The sequence below is a fragment of the Microcaecilia unicolor genome, chromosome 5 (assembly GCF_901765095.1).
Source record: "Microcaecilia unicolor chromosome 5, aMicUni1.1, whole genome shotgun sequence".
NCBI lineage: Eukaryota > Metazoa > Chordata > Amphibia > Gymnophiona > Siphonopidae > Microcaecilia > Microcaecilia unicolor.
In genome coordinates, this window is record NC_044035.1 from 277884560 (window position 1) to 277890559 (window position 6000).

A 6000-nucleotide genomic window follows, 5' to 3' on the forward strand; every position below is an offset into this window, starting at 1 on the left:
AGAATATAAGTCTTAGAATTAAAAATAGGAAGAATATTTCTACCATTGACTTTAATAGAAAATGACTTAGCAGAACAAAATAAATGATGTACCATTGAAAATGAAATGAAAAAAGTGACAAAAATGGTAAATGAAATTAAACAATGAAGCAAAATGAACATCCCTACCAGAAACTAGATACTGTAATCTACCAGAGGCTGATTCAAATATGTTGTCTTTTGTTCTTTCTCCCTTTTTTGCACTCACACTTTGCCCTACATATCTCTTCTTTATGTGACTCTCACATCATGCACAATGAGTTTGGTGACTGTTCCCATGATAAAGGTTGTCATGACTAATTATTATCTCATTCCAAGGCAGCCTGACCCCCTGCCTTGAATCAGTGAAGCATAATTGGTTAATCATTAATTTTTGTGTCATTATCTTACCAAATTATAGGTAATTTGAGAATCATAAATTCAAAATATAGCCATCAACATATCAAGCAAAATATCAAAATATAGCTATCATGTTCTATGCTTGAAGTTTTATTGTGTATGATTCATGTGCTGCAATGCATCAGAGCCACCCGATTCATCAAGGATGTGAATGGGGGAAAAAACTTACAGGACCTTTTACTGAGCTGCATTAGATGCTAATGCATGCCCAGCTTAGCTTAAAATAGTGTACCGTGGGACACGCTCAGGCATCTTGCAGTAAGTACTAAATGTGTGTGTGCTAAACATGCTCTACAGGGTCCTTTTACTAAGGTGTGCTAATGGATTTAGCACATGCTAAATTATTATATGCCAATTATGGGTGTCTTATTTAGCACTTACTAAATAAGACACCCATAATGGGCATCTAAATAAGACCTCTATGGTTTTTAAAAGATTTTTTGCTTGAGGGGGCATGTCTGGGGGTGATGCGGGGCATTCCTGTGCTAATCAGTTAGGATAATTACATTAGGAAATACTAACTGGTTAGTGAGGATTGAAGCATGAGCCCTTACTGCCTACACAATAAATGTGCTCACAGGGTATTTTATTTTTAATAGCCATGTGCTAGTGATAATATTAGCACATTTTATAGCTGTGGTAAAAATGGCCTTGGCACTCTAAGGTCACATTTTGCTGCAGTTTAGTAAAAGGACCCCTTAATTTCATTTACTATTTGTGGAATCCCATAGGCTTGACTCTGGGGTGAATAACATTCTTGAGTGAGCCAGCTTTCTGGTAAAGGGTTCATGGTAATAGTGTGGAACGGGGGAAGGATAAGGTGAGGGATGTCTCGTGAGAAGTAGCAAACACAGGAGTTGGATAAGGATAGGTGGAGAAAGGGTAGCAACAGAAGGAAGAGGTTTAGGAGGGGTTTTGAACAGCATTGGAACAGGTTAAAAGGAGGCAGGGGTGGAGTTAAGGGAAGGTTGGTAAGGAAGATTTTGACGGGCTTTGGGAGTTTTTGTGAGAAGGGAGGGAGTGGGAAGGGTGAGATGGAGTAAGGTTAGGGATTTCTCCCTCCCTCCCATGTGGTTGTCTTGTGGTCTTGGTTTGTGTTCTGTGTGTGTTTTGGTGATGAGGGTAGATGGGGGGGGGGGGGTGTTGATTCATTGTTAGGATTGAATTTTGGGGGTTGGGGGCTTGAGGTAAGTGCATCTTTTGCTGTGTGTGCCCAATCTGGGGATGGTTGGCTTAGTGCAGCTGAATCATACAGGGGTGTTTGCAACGATTGTTGGTTAAAGTGGGCTGCTCGTGGGTGGAACCATCATGAGCAGAGATGTGACTTGACATCACCATAGGCCACACCCTTGAAGGAAATGGGACTGGTTGAAGGAATATTGGAGAGCTAGTTTTGACACCGAATAGCTCTCTGGGGGTTGACAGCTGCACTGAGGGATGGAGGTTTGAATAGATAATTGTATAGATCAGAGATTCAGTATTCTGTTTAGTTGATGTTTTGGAATAAAGCTGCAGCCAAACTTGTTTCCACATGAACAGAAGAGTGAAGGTGACTATTTTGTTAAGCAGAAAAAAAATAGAGCAATTGAACCTCTTGCTGATGCAGGCCTGTCGGGTCATCTTTAATAAACAGTTTTTCTGAACACCATCTCTGAGAGGTTCCATTGCTCTACTTTTTTTCAGCTTGGAGTTTTCCCTTCAGTGGAGCAACTTGCCTTCTGTTTGTGACTGTCTTGGCTATTTTGTTAGCCTGGGGTGAGAGTGGTGTTTGGGAACCGCTGGTGAAGTGCAAATGAAAATGTTATATTTATTTTATTTCATTTCTGTACTTTAGTGCACTTTTGTAAGAGGTTTCCTAAATTGTGCAGCAGATATGTGCATAAGCTACCAATTTTCAGAGAAAACATGCATAGTTTTCCTATGAAAATTATCCCATGGAAAGTATATGCACATGTTTATACCTGTTATTTAGTATCCATATTTAATTATAGCATGCACAAAAGTACAAATTCTACCCATCCCCAGACTGTCAGAATGCCTCTGCTCAAGTTGGATAAATATGTGCATACAGGCTGCATATGCTCTGGTCAATCTTAAAATAACCATCTAAATATTTTCTGTTGTTTTAGATGAAAATGACAAAAAAGATGTGATTTCACTGTTATTTAAATATAACAGCATATCCCTAGGATTCTTTGGACCAGTGTAAAAATGATCTAAAAATGCTATTGCACACTTCCACAAAGATTCCTTCTTTAGACAGGCCCATGTGGTCTTGCAGACTCATGCCTATCATATTTGAATCACTCTTATATTGCTTCATAGCTTGCAAAGAATCCTGTTTTCTTTATGACCAACATGATTAATAAAACTGTACACTTCAGATTAATTTTAAAAGGTTTCTTCTCTATCCTTCCTCAAGAACCACACTGACAGGGTATTTTAATTGGTATGATTCATTCTCAATAGTGTACTCATCACTCAGTACTGGAATTAAAATTCTATTCTATTCTAGTGCTTATATTCCACTTATATCTACTCAGAAATCAAAGTAGGTAACATAAAACAGATACCAAGGCAGTTAATTTGCCATAAAAAAAGAACAAAGATTGAAATTAAGGGCCCTGTTTACTAAGGTGCACTAGTGTTTTTAACATGTACTAAAAATTAGTGCACTTACTGTGTAGACACCCATAGGAATATTATGGGCATCTCTACATGGCTAGTGTACGCTAATGCTTAGTGTGCACTAAATATTCTAGGGGGTCTTTTACTAAAGCTTAGCTCAAGTTATCTGCCACAGGGTCCATAGGAAAAAAATGGACTCTGCTGCAGATAACTTGAGCTAAGCTTTAGTAAAACACCCCCTAATGCGCCTCTAGCACAGCTTAGTAAAAAAGGCCCTAAAATTCACTAATTAAGATCATAGAATTTACTAAAAAGTCTTGAAGTCCTTTCAAAATTAAAAATAATTAGGCAAAGATCTAATTTGCAAAGGTACCATATTCCAAATCTTACTGGACAGATAACAAAAAGAGCTTACATGAAATCATTTCAGTTTAATATTCTTTAACTGATGGAAATACCAATTTTAAATGTAGAACTAAAATGAGAACTTAGTCTCGTAGAGGGGAAAGTTAATAATTCAGTAAGATATAATGAACAATTTCCCAAAATAATTTTATATACCCAGCATGTTACCTTGAACTCCACCCTAGATTCAACAGGCAACCAATGTAGTTTACACAATCAAGGAGATGCCCGATCAAACTTTTTACAGCTATTAATTAATTTTGTCACTGTGTTCTGAAGAATTTGAAATTTATATAAAAATGTATGATGTAATCCAACGTAAAGAGCACTACAATAATCAAGTTGGGTCAAAACCAATGCCTGTACTAAGATCCAAAAATCCTCCTGAAAAAAAATAAAGACCTCACTGTTCTTAATTTATTTAAAAAAAACCTTCCTACTCAGATTATTAACCTGATTTCCCATTGTTAGCGCAGAATCCAGAATAAACCCTAAAACCCTGGAAGAAACATCAAAAGGGAGTTCATCACTTGATTTTAATTTTATAGGCTTAGGAACATTGGAAACCGAAGTACCAAAACATAACAATTTAGTTTTGGTGGTGTTTAATTTTAAGAAATATAGGGGGCCTTTTACTAAAGCTTAGCTTGAGTTATCTGCAGCAGGACCCATTTTATTCCTATGGTCCTTGCTGCAGATAACTCAAGCTAAGCTTTAGTAAAAGACCCCATTAGGGCCCTGTTTACTAAGCCACGCTATATGCGCACTAACTTTTTAGTGTGTGCTAAAATTTAGCGCACATTAATGCTAAAGACACTCAGGAATATATAGCGCATGCTAATTTTTTGCGTGCATTAAAAAGTTAGTGTGCCTATAGCGCGGCTTAGTAAACAGGGCCCTAAAAGAAGCCCATCTTTGAGTTATTTCTATATTTTCCAAAATTAAACAATGATCTTGTTCATAAACAAAACCCAGTGTAATCAATCTAAAAATATCATCCGCATATGATAAGACCAAACGTTGTGATGATTCCATAAACACACCCAAAGAACTCATAAATACATTAAAAAGAATTGGGGATAAGGAGAAACCTGAGAAACTCTGTAATTTGGGGTCCACAAATTGGAAAATTCAGCATTCTTCTTCACACCATAACTCCATTTGGTAAGAAAACCTTTATTCCACTCCAAAACCTGTCCAAAACCAAGCTCATTCAACCTTTCTATAAGCAAAGCATAATCCACTGTATTGAATGCTCCAGAAGCATCAAATTGTAGTAGAACAGAAGGAAATTTCTCACTTAATAAAAATTTGGAAACCAAAGTAAGAACTAGTGATTCAGTACTGTGCATAGGTCTAAACCAATGCTAAGAATTGTGCAAACTTTTAAAAGAATGCAAAAATTGCATTGTTTGAGAAGCAACTAAGGATTCCAACAACTTGGCTAACGATGGAATACTTGCCACCGGATGAAAATTTAAAGGTAGAGATAAGTCTAATCCTTTTATTTGGGAATAGGAATCAAAATAATTTATCCCAAAGAAGAAGGAAAATTCCCTTCTTGAAATGAAACATTAACTAAAATAGCCAATGTACTACCTCAACAGGTATACTCCTTTAAAAAAAAAAAAGGAAGGGCAGCTATCTAACAGGAAAAGTTTACCAGCTAATGATTTTAATTTATGGTGTACTTCATTATCCTGAACCAGAGTGAAAGAAGTCCACAAATGAGCCACAAAAAAAGGTTTTTTGATGGACTAATTCCCTCTACTAAATTTACTAATGAGTTATTTAGCCCATCAACATATAAATTCTGCTGTATTAGATGCACAACTGTAAAATGATGATTTTCAATGTAGAAAGTAACCACAGAGAGGGGCATAATCGAACTGAAACGCCTATCTCCATGGGCGTTTATCTCAGAGAACGGGTCCGTGAAGGGGCGGGCCGAACCGTATTTTTGAAAAAATGGACGTTTTTGAGCTGGGCATTTGTTTTTTTTAGCGATAATGGAAACTAAAAATGCCCAGCTCAAAAACGTCCTAATCCGAGCCATTTGGTCGTGGGAGGGGCCACGATTCGTAGTACACTTGCCCCCCTGATATGCCAGGACACCAACTGGGCACCCTAGGTCAGTGCGGTGGACTTTAGAAAAAGCTCCCACACGCATAGCTCCCTTACCACGGGTGCTGAGCTCCTAACCCCTCCCCCAAAACCCACTACCCACAAATGTACAACACTACCATAGCTCTTAGGGGTGAAGGGGGCACCTACATGTGGGTACAGTGGGTTTTGGAGGCCTCCCATTTACCAGCACAAGTATTGCAGGTGGGGGGGGGGGGGATGGGACTGGGTCCACCTGGCTGAAGTGCACTGCGGTACCCACTAAAAGTGCTCCAGGGACCTACATACATGCAGGCCTCTAGGACTGGTTGCTGCTATATAACATTGGCACACTAGTTGACACCTGAAGACTAATCTCTCCAAAAACGTCCTTTATTGGAATAACCGCCTTTACTCACAGTCAACT